The sequence below is a fragment of the Drosophila tropicalis genome, unplaced genomic scaffold (assembly GCF_018151085.1).
Source record: "Drosophila tropicalis isolate 14030-0801.00 unplaced genomic scaffold, ASM1815108v1 contig_789, whole genome shotgun sequence".
NCBI classification, from domain to species: Eukaryota; Metazoa; Arthropoda; class Insecta; order Diptera; family Drosophilidae; genus Drosophila; species Drosophila tropicalis.
In genome coordinates, this window is record NW_027173277.1 from 5,121 (window position 1) to 20,197 (window position 15,077).

Here is a 15,077-nt window from a genome sequence, read left to right on the forward strand (position 1 = left end):
AACCTGTTTAGATACCTCTTGATCAGTATTGCTTGTCGAATGTAATGATATATATATGTGGGACTGTTAGCGCAATCCCACTTTTTCCTCCCGAATTTCTAGGCCGTTTTTACTCACAATCAATCAGTTTTATTTGTAATGTACACAACCGGAAATAATTCCAGATCATGTACATCCCCTCTTAGTCAAAAACAAAATGAAGCAAGTAAGTCGACTCGTCGACTTGGGTATACCATACACCAGGTGAAACAAATATTTCAAATTTCGAAGACCAAATGTATGTCTATTAAATTGTTTTTCAATGTCTTATACTTTGTGCTATCTCGCTCACTCTACAAACACACGAGCACTCTAGCGCCGCCACTAGCCAACGGCCAATTCTGGCCATGTGGACCGCGTAGTAAAATACGTTCATACGCATATTTTACATGTTTCTAGTCCGATTTCAATAAAATTTGGTAGTTTTGTAGAAATAGATAAGATAAATTAGTCTGCCAAATTTAAATGCGATAGTCAAAAAACTAAAGGAGGAAATCGTTTTTTTCTTAATTATGAAGGCGGAAGTGGGCGTGGCAAAATGTGAAAATATCTAAATTCTCCGCGCATACTATGCCAGTATACATACTAAATTTGGTGACTTTAGCTTTGTTAGTTTTTGATAAAATCAGTTTTGTTTAATTTGCGGGGGCGGAAGTGGGCGTGGCAAAATGTTTAAATAGCCAATATCTGCGCGTCTATTAAGCTAGTCTACATACTAAATTTGATGTCGGTAGCTATCATAGTTTTTAAGGAAATCACTTTTATGTAAATTCCGGGGGCGGAAGGGAGCGTGGCAAAAATTTTAAACAATTAGTTTCTGCGCGCTAACTAACCGAGCATATAAACCAAATTTGATGTCTCTAGCTATTATACTTTTTAAGAAAAACAGTTTTGTGTGATTCCTGGGGGCGTAAGGGGGCGTGGCAAAAAGTTTGAACAATTTATTTCTGCGCACTAACTAATCGGGTATACAAACTAAATTTGATGTCTCTAGCTGTCATACTTTTTAAGAAAAACAGTTTTATGTGATTTCTGGGGGCGTAAGGGGGCCTGGCCGAAATTCCAATTAACTCTGAACATGTGCATACTACACGAGTATACATACCAAATTTGGTGGCTCTAGCTCTTATAGTCTCCGAGATCTGCGTGTTCATACGGACGGACGGACGGACAGACGGACATGGCTAGATCGACTCGGCTGTTCATCCTGATCAAGAATATATATACTTTATAGGGTCGGAGAAGCTTTCTTCTGCCTGTTACATACATTTTGGCGACTTTAATATACCATTTCACCCTATGGGTGTATGGTATAAAAAATAAATCTATCTTGATCAAAGAGGAGGTCGGGTTCGGCCTAAATAGGTGGCCTCTCTCTTGCAGTCTCTGTACATCAGATGTTACGATAGGCAAGAGCACCACAAATCAGGCCGAAGCCAACACATACGGGCTTAATGTATTGAGAAGTTTGGATCCGGTTGGGACTTCTGGCTGTCGGCTAGCAAACAGTCTTTGGGGAGGTTCTTTGGACCAACATGTTCTCAACACACCCGTATTACATAAAATAAAACAAAGTCCCTGTTGCACTAATATTACACAATTACTCAATTGAAAGAAATGAACTAAGAGATAGAAAAAAAAAGGGATATTAGTATCGCACGAATAGGGAAGCTACTAAGATGTTATTGTAGCTTCGCGTCTTAACCCACCCAACCAATGATTTTCATATCGCAAGATTCTGGAAAATCCCAATATAAACAGCTCACCGCTCACATTTCGCCACAAGGAAGATTACGCACATTTCAGGCATCCAAAAGCCAAATTGGGAATAATATGTTTTGTTTTGTTGAATCTTAATTGTAAGGTGGATATATGTATATAACATTATAGATATTCAAAATAAAAATGACAATTGAAATTTGTAAATATTCAATTTAAATTATGATTTCAAATATAAATGGCGACTCTGCTCACACAGTCAAAGGCGATTATCGATAGCGATTTAGGTTTAACACAAGGATTGACAATTTCCTTTTCTTTTCAATACTTCCAATACTTTTTTAACTTTACTGTACTCGAGATGGTTTTTCTTATTTGCAGATTAATTGACAATGAACTCTCTTTCTTTTGGCATAAAAAAAAACAGGGAAATACCAGATCGATCATGATTTATGGTTTAGAACTTAGGACTTACCCATCCGTCCGGTTCGTCGTCCGCTGGATGATGCTTAGGAATAAAATATTAGGTTAAATCAAGCGACTGGCATTCCTATGCAACAAATTCGGTCCACGGGACTCTCAATCCGCAACGAAAAAACTTTCTCTGCCCGTATCCGATTCGGGCGACTATTCCAAGTTAATTAACTTCCTTAAAAAGTCTCTGTGCCCTTCACGGTGTGCAGCTTTTGAGCGGTGTCTCAACAGAAAAATATCTTTTGCAAAATTACAGAATTCCAACTGTGATTCCTTTTTCCAGGTTTCCAAAATACAAATCAATTATGGTTAATTTTCAAACGAACTTGTTAGAAATTTACAATGATTCAAATATCCACAAAAAATATAACTTACGATAATAAGATTCACAAGACTTTATAATAATAGTTGTCCTTGATGCTCCAAATTAGTATAAAGTTAATCATTAGGCTTGATAACGTCTTAATTTTCAAAAATAAAACTAACGGCAGAAACTGGGCACTACAACCACAGGATAATACTAGAGCTTGCTTCGGAGTATTAACCTGAAAAAGACAGTTACTGCCTAATGTCCTTAGCATGATAAGTTCCTAGCAGTTTGCCATTCAAATCTTCCAACACGTAATAACAGTTTCCTAATTTCTCTCTTACTCGAGATTTTAACCATAGCAAGTTCAATTTGGCATTAAAACATTTTTGAAAGTTGCTTTGACCAAAATTACGTCTAAAGACTTCGTGTCCAACCTTGAAATTAACCTCCTTGGTTCTCAGGTTATATACCTTTGCATTGTGCTCCGCTGTTTTTGCTATTTTTTTCTTGAGTAAATTACGCCGTAGTGCTAACTGATCGTCCTTTCGTAATACGTTATTCGGTTCATTTAGCATATTTATCCTTTCGAGAAGAGTGTATTGGGAACCATGTGTGGCCATGTCAAAGCCAAACAAAGCATGGAAAGGAGAGCATCCTATACTCTGATGATACGAATTCCTTAGTGCACAGCTTATAGCGGGTATATGTAGATCCCATTCGCGCTGGTCCTCTTTGAGGTAGGCGCGGATTGCTGCAATGATAGATCTCAGAGGCATTCGACTGTGGGGAATAAATTGCTGTATACACATGTTTTATGCCCAATGTCGTTAACCATGCATTAAATTCGCTTGCCTTGAATTGTGAACCATTGTCGCTAACCAATATCTCGGGAACTCTATATCGAAAGAATATATTATCTTGCAGATACTCTTGAATCACATTGCTCTTAAATACTTTAAGGGGTTGAAGCCAATGATACTTAGATAAATGATCAACCACTATCAGAAGTCCGATATGCCCACGTTTGCTTCTCGGATATGGTCCCAAGAGATTAATATATAATGGCTGAAAAGGTCTCTCTGATACTACAGCTTTACCCATCGGTGGCTTTAGGATTTGATTGGGTGCTTTCGTTGACTTACACGTCTCGCAATTCCGGATATAATCACGGAATTGTATCACCATGCCAGGCCAATAGAATGTCCGACGTATGAGCTCCAAAGTTTTTGCCATCCCGCCATGTGCAGATATTTTATCTTCATGCGCTCTTTTGATAACTTCCTTTGATAAACTTTGTGGAATCCATAGTTTCCAAATATTGATTTGGCTGAACTCTGTTCCATCATCATGTTCCGTGCGTATATATACAAACTGATCCATTATTTTCAAATCCGGATATCTGTCTTGTTCTTTTTCAATTTTCTCTCTCAGTTGTTGATATCCGTCGTCATTGAAACTAGGTGAGTTCAAATCGACTAAGGGGCGGAGTTCTTCCAAAGCACACAAATCTTCCGAAAACATTCTGGACAATGCGTCTGGTACTACATTATCTTGACCTCTTCGGTGACTTACTTCAAACTTGTACCCTTGCAGCTTCATCGCCCATCTCGCAAGTCTTCCTTTCAAATCCGATTGTCGCATTAACCAAACTAAACTGGCGTGATCGGTTATAACTTCGAATTCTTGTAGTTCAAGATAACAGCGGAATTTTTCTATTGCCTCCAAAGCAGCCAAGCACTCGCGTTCTGTCACGCTATAATTTCGTTGAGCTGTCGTTAACTTCTTCGACATAAACGCTATAGGTTTCTCAGCTCCTTCTTCGTCCAATTGTACCAACATTGCGCCAATGCCGTAGTTGCTTGCATCACAATGCACGTAGAATTTCTTGTTAAAGTCTGGATTGATCAAGATCGGTGCCGAGGTTAACTTTTCCTTAAGTTCTTCGAAGGCAACTTGAGCTTCTTGTGTCCATAAAAATTTCTTTTTCTTGGTTAGCAATTGGGTAATCGGAAATGTAATGTCAGACAAATTATCAATGAATCTACGATACCAACCAACAACACCCAAGAAACCTCTGGTCTGTTTTATAGTTTTTCGGAACCGGCCAATTTTTTATTGCTTCTATTTTGGCAGGGTCTGTTGAAATTCCTCCTCTTCCTATAATATAGCCCAGATATGGTACTTCTGTAACACAAAACTTGGTCTTTTCTATATTTAACGTTAGATTTGCCTTTCTAAATTGCTGAGACATACGAATCAGAATCTCCAAGTGAGTATCAAAGTCTTCTGAAACAACGCAGAGATCGTCTAGGTATCCGAACACGCAATATTTCAGATCTGCTGGGATTAGATCGTCTATCAAACGCGCCATGGTTTGCGAAGCGTTGCATAATCCGAACGGCATTACGGTGAATTGGTAAAGGGGGCGGCCGGGTATCGTGAAAGCTGTTATGGGTTTGGATTTTTCTGAAAGAGCAATTTGCCAGTAGGCATCTTTCAAATCGATTTTTGTTATAAAATTGGCCTTTGGCAGTCGCGCGAAAATTCCATCTATGCTTTGCAGAGGGTATGCATCCTTTTTTGTGACTTCATTTATTTTTCGTGCATCCAAACATAATCGTACTTTTCCGGGTTTTACCACCATACGCATAGGAGAACTTCAAGGACTATTGGCTCTCTCGATCACTCCCATTTCTAACATTCGGTCGATTTCTTTATACATCAACTTTTCAACCGCTGGCGACACAGGATAGAAGCGTTGCTTGATTGGAGTTGCTTCTTTGATCTCTATGTCATGTACAATAAGTGGAGTTCGACCTAATCCTTGTTGTTTAAAATCCGGAAACAATTGAATAACATCACTTAATCTTTTCTCCTGCTCTGGTGTTAATACACATTTCTTTTCGTCATCAACCGAGTGAATATTTTTTGTCTAATGTGGGAGTCTTACAACGAAATGAAAATTCTGTACATAACTCAAAAGATTTCCAGAAATCGATTCCCAAAATAAGTCGTTTTGCTAATGACGGGATAATAAAAAGAGAAAGAGGTTTTTGCTTGCTTTCATATTGCACCTCTGTTCTTACTATACCGGTAACTGGATGTCTTTTCCCATCAGCTGTGGCCACACTTGATATAATAGTTGAAAATCCAGGGTATTTCGTCCAGTCTTTTGCTGCTAAATCTGATCCGATGCAACTGATATTGGCTCCAGTATCCAATAGACCAAGCTCAGAAAATTCGAGAAATTTAACTGAAGCGTAGAAACGGCCATCTGCGGCTTCATTGATCATAGACGATATTATTAGTTTTTGGGCATCTTTTACTTTCTTCCAAAAGCGACGCATACGTTCGCTCGAGCGACTTCTAATGAACGGGGAAGTTGCAACTTCCTGTGCAAAGATTTTTGTCTCGAATCGCTAAATAGTTTTGCAGACGTTGATGGTATGGTAGTCTGGGATATGGCTGTATTTTATTTTCTCGCCGATTCGTTTCGTTATTATCTGTCAAATCTGGTGTTTTGTTCTTCGTCGCTGTATTATTGCTATCATCTACTGAGGGTCCATTCGATTGCGACGGAATGATAGGCCCTGATCGGAGTTTTTCGAACGAGCTAGACATACATCGCATTGTGGTTTATAAACATTTTTCTTTCCACATCCGTAGCAGAAAATGCGGCGCTCTTCTAAGCACATGTCCCATCTGTGTCCTTCGATGTCACAATTCCAACAAATGTATTTCTTTTCCTTGACGTGAATTGCATTTAGCTCAGGTTGAATATCTTCCTCCTCGGGCTGTATTGTATATTTTGTGATGCGTTTTCCTGATTCTTCACGGAGAAATTGCTCTCGGCGGTGCACCAATTGGCGAAGTTTATAAAACGGATCCTATGGGAACGTATAATAACGCTTCTCGTACTTCAGAAATATGGTTTCTTTGTAGCTGATGAACGAGTCGTTTTTCCTCCATAGGTATTGTCAATCTCGATACCAAAATCATTACGTCTTCGTAGTAAACATCAAATGCTTCACCAATCCTCTGTTTTCGGTTGCGGATTTCTTCAAGAATCAAATCATCATCCTTAAAATCGTCATATTCCTGTTTCAAATCCAGACAGAATTCTTCCCAAATAACTTCGTCATGGTCTTTTCGATAGCGCCAATACCATTCCTTGGTTCTTCCGGTTAATAATAGGTGCAAATTTCTGCACACCGGTGTAAAATCACTCTGAAAGTTATCTACAGTTAACGCTTTTATTCTGTAAAGAAATTCTGAAACTGTAGGACCTTTAGGAGACGCATCAAATTTAATACTCCAACTTTGTACTAGTTGGGCAGCTTTTCCAGGATTAATGTAATGGTGAGATGTTGAATTCGATCTTGGCGTCAGAGCGCGATGCTGATCGTGGTTACTAGATTGTCCAACTGAATTATTTAAATTCAAATTTCCTAGTCTCTGATCAATTAAATATTCCATTCTCTCAAAAATTGCATTCACATTTACCTCAGCTGCTCTGCCTGAAGTTGATTGTTGCTGCGACCGAGCTGATCGCTGGTTGTGTTGATTCGCGTTCTCCTGTTTACGTGCCGTTGAAGCTTTTGGTTTTCTTCCCCTAGCTCCTGATTTTAATGGACAAGCCGGAGATGCTACATTATTTGACTGTGAGTGAGCTCTAGTATTATGGGTCTTCTTGTTTCTATTATCTATGTGACCCTCCGCTTGCTCAGACATTATGAACTGGACTAAATCTTTCTGGTGGCATACTTTCTTACAGCAATGACATTCCTGATGTTCTTGTATATAACTTTCTATACACTCTTGGTGAAAAAATATGATTACATTTAGTAATCCTAAGCTCTTCTGTTTCAAAAATTACTTTTGAACAAATTGTGCATTCTGCTTCTGGTAGCACACTCAATTCTTCATTACTTCGAATTACTGGCATTTTGATTATTTTTCCACAAAAAAATTACTTTACATAGTTTATTTAATTTGTTTTAATATATTTAAACATATAATTATTATCTTCCTTGTTTTGAAAGTGAGGGTGAGCAAAATTATAGGTGCTATACTAATATCGAGGGAGAAATGAACTAATCGATAGTTCAATCTCAAGAAATTTTTGTGAAGGGATAGAAAAATCTTGTCGTCGTAGACCTAATCATCTATATCAAATCCAAAACGAAAAGACTGATCTCAACGAACTCCTAAACTGAACTAGCTTTGTTTCATCGGTCAGAATTCGGACCTCGCCAAATATCTGCAGTTCCAGATGATCAGGCAGTCAATTCAATAGTATATGATGAAATATTTGTTCTATTGTTTTTAAAAAGAAATGGACAAAATCAATAAACTACAATGCCAACGCCGACATCACAAGCTTAATATGCCTTACTGGTCGTAAATTCGAAACAATCAAATTGACGAATTCCAATAAAAAAAACACAGCCTATAATATACGTCTGTCATTATATTGTAGAGTTTGTATATGTTTCTAAATATATTCACAAATTCATGTTAAAGCTCCTCATCACTGGTCAGAACTCGTATTCTCCAAATATCTGCATTCCTAATAAATAAGTTACTCAAACAACCATCCATGAATACAAAAAGAAAGCGAAATGAAAAGAAAATAAAAATTTGATAGCAAAGGAATAGATAAAAAGACTAGGGATTTCATTAAGAGATAGAATAAGAAGTAGGAGAAGGAAAAAAGGAACCTGAAATTCTTGAACAACTCAGCTCAGCCTGAATCCTATAGAGAAACACGGTTGAACCGAAATACTGTAACAAGTCTAACAAGGCCCCACGTTGGGCGCCAAAATTATGTAATGTACACAACCGGAAATAATTCCAGATCATGTACATCCCTCTTAGTCAAAAAAAAATAAATCTATCTTGATCAAAGAGGAGGTCGGGTTCGGCCTAAATAGGTGGCCTCTCTCTTGCAGTCCCTGTACATCAGATGTTACGATAGGCAAGAGCACCACAAATCAGGCCGAAGCCAACACATACGGGCTTAATGTATTGAGAAGTTTGGATCCGGTTGGGACTTCTGGCTGTCGGCTAGCAAACAGTCTTTGGGGGGGTTCTTTGGACCAACATGTTCTCAACACACTTGTATTACATAAAATAAAACAAAGTCCCTGTTGCACTAATATTACACAATTACTCTATTGAAAGAAATGAACTAAGAGATAGAAAAAAAAAGGGATATTAGTATCGCACGAATAGGGAAGCTACTAAGATGTTATTGTAGCTTCGCGTCTTAACCCACCCAACCAATGATTTTCATATCGCAAGATTCTGGAAAATCCCAATATAAACAGCTCACCGCTCACATTTCGCCACAAGGAAGATTACGCACTCTTTACTCAAACATTATAAACGATATTTATTCACGAGGGTTACGGAATACTAAAATTCTTCGATAAGTCGGAAACATAATCCGAGTAAACTAAACTAAAATGATGATTATTATAATAAACGATACTCAAATTAAATATTTGGATCATTTCAGGCATCCAAAAGCCAAATTGGGAATAATATGTTTTGTTTTGTTGAATCTTAATTGTAAGGTGGATATATGTATATAAAATTATAGATATTCAAAATAAAAATGACAATTGAAATTTGTAAATATTCAATTTAAATTATGATTTCAAATATAAATGGCGACTCTGCTCACACAGTCAAAGGCGATTATCGATAGCGATTTAAGTTTAACACAAGGATTGACAATTTCCTTTTCTTTTCAATACTTCCAATACTTTTTAACTTTACTGTACTCGAGATGGTTTTTCTTATTTGCAGATTAATTGACAATGAACTCTCTTTCTTTTTGCATAAAACAAACAGGAAAATACCAGATCGATCATGATTTATGGTTTAGAACTTACCCATCCGTCCGGTCCGTCGAAGGCCTTCGTCGTCCGCTGGATGATGCTTAGGAATAAAATATTAGGTTAAATCAAGCGACTGGCATTCCTATGCAACAAATTCGGTCCACGGGACTCTCAATCCGCAACGAAAAAACTTTTTCTGCCCGTATCCGATTCGGGCGACTATTCCAAGTTAATTAACTTCCTTAAAAAGTCTCTGTGCCCTTCACGGTGTGCAGCTTTTGAGCGGTGTCTCAACAGAAAAGTATCTTTTGCAAATTTACAGAATTCCAACTGTGATTCCTTTTTCCAGGTTTCCAAAATACAAATCAATTATGGCTAATTTTCAAACGAACTTGTTAGAAATTTACAATGATTCAAATATCCACAAAAAATATAACTTACGATAATAAGATTCACAAAACTTTATAATAATAGTTGTCCTTGATGCTCCAAATTAGTATAAAGTTAATCATTAGGCTTGATGGCCGAGAAAATTTCAGATTTAAATTTATATATTTTTCTTGAGGAGCGGCGTGGTTAAGGCGTCTAGCCAGGGCGGAAGTTCGTCAGAAAAGAGTGTGACCAATGCATGCGATCGCGCATGATACCTATTCGCTAGGGTTGCACTTGTAGAACTATCGAACTTCTAAGCTCAGCTGATCATTATTATCGACGCACTTACCCAACCCTTACTGAAATTCAAATTAACGTCTTAATTTTCAAAAATAAAACTAACGGCAGAAACTGGGCACTACATATTCAACATTATTTTTTTATACATTTATCTTTTAATTACCACATAACTACACTCTTCTTATTCGAGCAGCCACGAGGAACACAACCGGTCGACACAACTTGACGCCATAAAACTCTTTTCTCTTTTATCGTTGATAAACTTTAAAGGTGCATAATTTAAAATAATTTAAATTGAACTGGTTCAGTACAATCGACCACTTCTCGTCTCTCGACCCATTCCCACATTCGGCCGGACTGACTTATCATTCGCCTCGAATGTTGAATCGTCTGATGAATTCACTTGACTATTCCACGACTTCATATACTCTGCGACGGTTGAGGTTCTCCCAGGACCTTCGTGATCTCCTACCTTTTCTACGTCATAGCGTCCATGAGACTTAACTTTCACCACCCTATATGGTCTAAAATATTTAGCCTTAATTTTTAATCCTGAACCATATTGCGTTCGTTTAATTGCTATCAAATCATCGATTTTATACTCAACTACCTTTTTGCGTTTTTTGTTATAACTTTTACGATTCTCCTCTTGGATTCTCTCAATATTATGCTGAGCTTCCTGACGAACGTTAGTGCGTTCAATTTCTAGCTCTTCTATGGCTTCCTCTTCCAAAAGTTCTTGTAACTCAGGGAAACTATTAGTCCTCATCTCAACCCCGGTTAATAATTTAAATGGCGACACTTTTGTGCTTCTACGTTCAACTTGACCATTTCCCCTAGGTACTCCGGTAGCTATCATTAAATGCTGAATGTTTTGCTCTTTACAATAATCTCCGAACTGGTGAGAAACAAATGCTGCACCTCTATCTGATATAATACGCCCTGGATTTCCAAAAACTGATGCTTGACGCCTGAGTCTATCTACTACCGCTTCTGATGCCGTATTTTTTGTTGGATAGAGCCACACAAATTTCGAAAACGCGTCGACAACTACAAATAGATAGTTATAACTCTTCGCTGTCGGATCCATAGGTCCTACATGATCAACATGATAAGTCCCTAAAGATTTAACTTCTTTATTTATTGGAGCTAAGAAACCTTCTTTCTTGCCTGCTTTACCTTCCGAAACAATGCATTCGATACAATTTTTTACAATCTCAGAGGCCTTGTGGAACAACTTCGGTATGTAAAACTTTCTCTCAACTTCCTCTTGAGTTCTTTTGGCCGAAAAATGACCCTTTCTATGTGCAATCTTAATTAATTCCTCTTCCATAAGTGATGGGACTACAATTAAATCCTTAATGGGATCCTTGTACAAAACACAGATTTTTATAAAGAAATCTTCATAAGTCTGATGCTCTAAAACAGCTGTCACTGCCCTAATCCAATCATCACTAGCTTGAGCTATTTTAAGTCTGTGGTGCATTGAATCCTCTAACATTATACAGGACATACAGAAGAAATAAAGCCCAACGCGAACTTCTTACTGGAATGTCTCTTTTTTTCATTGTCATTGCAAAAGCATTGCAATCTGTTATGATTTTGAATTCTATTCCTAGTAAATATACGCGCCACTTCTTCAACGCCTCCACTATTGCTAACACTTCCAATTCGTATGAGTGATATTTTTCTTCCGCAGGCTTGGTTTTCCGGCTGAGATATTGTACTGGATGGAATAACTGATCATCGCTATCTTTTTGTAGAAGAACTCCTCCGTAACCAAACATGGACGCATCAGTGTGTACTTCAGTTACTGCCTTTGGGTTATACAATCGTAAAACTGGTGCGCTAATCAAGGCTGCCTTTAGCTGTTCAAATGCGATTTGATGATCGTCACCGAACACAAACGTTGCATCTTTTCTTAACAAGTCTGACAGTGGTTTCGCTATCAATGCGTAAGACTCTATGAAACGACGAAAATATGAATTTAGCCCAAGAAACCTTTGTACACTCTTGTAATTCTGTGGTTTTGGGTAATTTTTCACCGCCTGTGTTTTTGCTTTAGAAGGCCTTATAGAACCCTTTTCGACAATGTATCCCAAAAACTCTATACTTTCTTTTAAGAACTGACACTTCTGCCATTTAATGCGCAAACCAAACTCAGATGCCCTATTTAACACACATTTTAGCTTGTAAATTCCTTCTTCAATATCCTTTGAAGGAATAATTAGATCATCCATATATGTTACGACTGTGCCATCTCTAATCAAATCAATAAATGTTGCAAAGATGTAGCGGGAAAACACATGAGGAGAATTCGAAATTCCAAATGGGACATACAAAAATTCGAACTGACCGCTATGTGTCACAAAAGCAGTATACTTCCTTGAGTTGGGCTCCACAGGCACATGAAAATATCCATTTTCAAGATCCAAGGTTGTAAACACTGTATTACCCTGCAATCTCTCAATTACATCATCTATAAGTGGCATTGGGAAATGTTCTCTTACAATCTTAGCATTCAAACGTCTATAAGCAAAGTCTTTTTCCTCCATCCTTTTTTGGAACAAGAACTTTAGCAGACGCATATTCTGATGTACTTGGTTGAATGATACCCTCGGCTAACCATTTTTCTACTGTTGAGTCCACGATACCTTTATCAACGAAAGATAAACGCCTCGGCCGTTCGTATACTGGGCATTCGTCACTTAATAATATTTTGATTTCGACTGGACTCTTCTTTGAAGAATGTGGTACATAACTGTGAATAAGCTGCTTGACTTCTTTGATGTCCGATTTAGTTAAATGGCACAAATCAATTTCACTCTTTTCTTCTTCAGCTAATAAACACAAACTCTCAAATTCCTGTAACATACCCTTCGGAGTTTTCACTTCTTCATTGTGTACAGTTTTTTCGCTTCTGTGTTTGGCATCACTTCTTCTTCTCTAGGCTTAAAAGTAGCATTTCCTTTTGTGATAACCAAATTAGCTAATTCTAAAATGTTGTTTCCAATCACTACTTCGTAGTCAATATCCTCTTTTCTATAAACGTGGAACGTTAAGGGCCATTGAAGACCATCAATAGTCACCTGCGCTTTAAAACTACATATAGTATTTAGCTCACTTTTACACACTCCCAATAAACGGTTTCGTTAATTGTTTAATTCTATACCATGAAGTTTTCTGATAATATCATCTCTTATTAAACATAGATCACATCCTGTATCTATGAGTGCAGACAGCTCAACGTTTCCACATGATATTGTTTTGAAAATAGCTTTTCCTTTTACATTGATTTCTTTTGACATTGTACTAGCCCTACTGTATTCCTTTTTAGTATCTAATTTACGTGTCGGGCATACTGATGCTTTATGCCCTATCTGATCGCATTTAAAGCACTTAATCTTCGGACACTCACTCATCAAATGAGATACTTCGCCACACTTATAGCATTTTCTCGGTTGTTTAGATATTTCCGCTTTTTTATCATCCTTCTCATTATGATTTCTATTTCTATTTACCACTTGAGGGTGACCAAAGTAAACCTTTTCGTAAATTGTAATCTGTTCCTTCAGCTGAATGACTGTCTTTGCCTGATACAAGTTACTTTTGTTAGCTTTTGAATCAGGTATTCCTTCTATGAAATATTCTATAAGACTAGCTTCATCTAAATTTATGGAACTGCCTATTTCCCTCAGACTATAAAGGTACTCACGAAAATCTTCATTTGGACGTTTACGTCTATTTCGCAACAATTTATGTACTTCGATTGCTGATACTTCTGCGCCGAACTCGCTTAACAAAATTCTTTTTAATGATATCCAATCAGTCACTCCTCGCTCACTACGCACAAAAACTTTTGCTGCACCTTTTAATAATTGCATCGCATAGATAAATTTCTGTAAAGAGTTCCATTGAACTGCTTATCTTCAAAATCCCGTAACCAATTTTGTATAGATGGTTGACCTGACCCATTGAACGAAGAAAGAGAATCCTCAATGTCGCGCAAAGTAAAATTATTTCTAACTACAGTTGGTGCCGTAGACTGAAATGATCCCGCATCATCACTTTCGGATTCAACCTCGATTTCGTCAGCCACCAAACCGAAATGTTCGAGAAGACGATCTTGCAACGATTGCTTTCTACCAGTTATTGCCAAATTCAAACTGGCTAACTTTGCTTTGAGCTCATTTACATTTAAACTTAATACTTCGTCTCTATTCATTTTGTATTCGTCGTAGCTTACTCGTTACAGCTGAAATTTCAATATATTTTACAAAAGTATAATCTTACTCTATTGTTAGTAATTTAATTTTCTCTTCTTTTAGCAATTACAAAATATAATTATTTCTCTTTTAACATTTACTTTTCTTTTAATTCCAAATTTATTTACTTCACTTTTGAATTCCAAATTTATTTACTTTACTTTTGAATCAACATTAATTTACTTTACTTTTATTCAAGCCAATCTTTAAATTATTATTTATAATTTTGACATAAATTTATCTTGATTTAATTTAATGATTGCATCAACTCAATTTAAATTATAACATTTTTCGTTCTGTTAACATAATGTTAATTAACATAAACATCTGGCTCACCACTATGTTGCCTTCTCGCTCGCTCGTGTTGACTCACCAACGCCGTTTATTCGAGCCAATTCTGCTGATATGCCGATCTTTCACGAATGCTCTCACTAACGCTGTCTCGTTCGTGACGCCAATGCCGATGTCTCGCTCGTGACGCCAATGCCGATGCCTCGCTCTTGTACAAATTTTTCCACTGACGCCGCCAAACTTGTGCGTCTAATGCTTTCTCGCTCTTGCCAATTGTTGTAGCTTCTCTTGCCGCCAATTCTCAAGAATTTCCCACTCTAGGTACAGCTTCTCACCACATAGATTCTATGTTCCAGGCCATTTGCCACATAAATCTCAGTGAATAGTTCCCACGACGATACTCCAACACATTTACCAAAATTACGCTATATCAGCCTCATTGCCACGTAAATTTGTGCAAAA